Below are 1,049 nucleotides of genomic sequence, written 5' to 3'. Positions count from 1 at the left end.
ATAGATTCCTTGCTCCTTCATTCTGGATCCTCAGATAGTGAGAGATTTCCATCAGACTCATCCTGAGGGGGGGGCTACTGGTTACACTCTGTCTCTCCCTCACTCCCTATATTCTCCCCAATTTCCCCCCTCCCCTGTGTCATTAGTCGGTTCCTGGTTTTTATGTATGGATCAGAAATTCTGGATCTGCAATTTTGCTGTGTTATAATAGCTGTGGTGGGACGGCCGTTGGCTGTTGTCGTGGCAGCATCATAGACCCACTGGTAGACACCGTGGGTAAGGGTAGTTTTCTGAATTATTAAGCATTTTGAATGGGCCGTGTATAACCACCAGCATAAAGTCACCCAACTGAAATGTTTTATGGTGCAAGTTTTAAAAATGTTTGATGAATGTAAATAAAAGTTGGAATATCCAGGAATATAGACGGGTGTTTAAATCAGACTTTGGCAGGTCACAGCTGATTAGACAGCCTGCTCGGTTAACAGGTAGTGCGGCTTTTTGCTTTTCCCGCTGTGAAGAGCTGGATGTCACAATGTGTCATGCACCTAATTCCAGATGAAACTGAGGTGCAGGTCATTTGGCCGACCCGATCAAGTATCAGTACCTCTTGACTCGTGCATGACTTCTCAAAGTCTGACAGCCAGTAATCTTGGTGTTAGGTCTGATACTCGCCTCTCTTTTGATCAGCACATTAAAGACATCACCATGACTGGCTTCTGACCATGGCTAACGCAGAGACTCTACTTCACAGCTTTGTGTCATCCAGACTTGATTATTTCTACATTGTGTTTACAGGCCTGCTAATTGCACAGGAGCTAGCAAGCAAAGGAGCACATTTTCATTCATCCAGCCCAGTCTAGTAAAGGTTAATACTGCCAACTATGGGTAGAATATGTTATGCAGGCACAAGCCTATAGCACATGGACCTCATTACACCTGTTTTAGCTTCCCCTGGCTCCTTATCCATTTAAATCCAAACTCATCTTTGTGCCTTAACTTTCAGTTAATGGTTTATTTTTTGTTTAACCTACCTCAGGCATCTGTGACGG

Source organism: Seriola lalandi, unplaced genomic scaffold (assembly GCF_002814215.2).
Source record: "Seriola lalandi dorsalis isolate HSWRI2012SDOR001 ecotype SW California unplaced genomic scaffold, Sedor1 jcf7180002054883, whole genome shotgun sequence".
Taxonomy (NCBI): Eukaryota; Metazoa; Chordata; class Actinopteri; order Carangiformes; family Carangidae; genus Seriola; species Seriola lalandi.
This window is presented reverse-complemented; position numbering follows the sequence as displayed.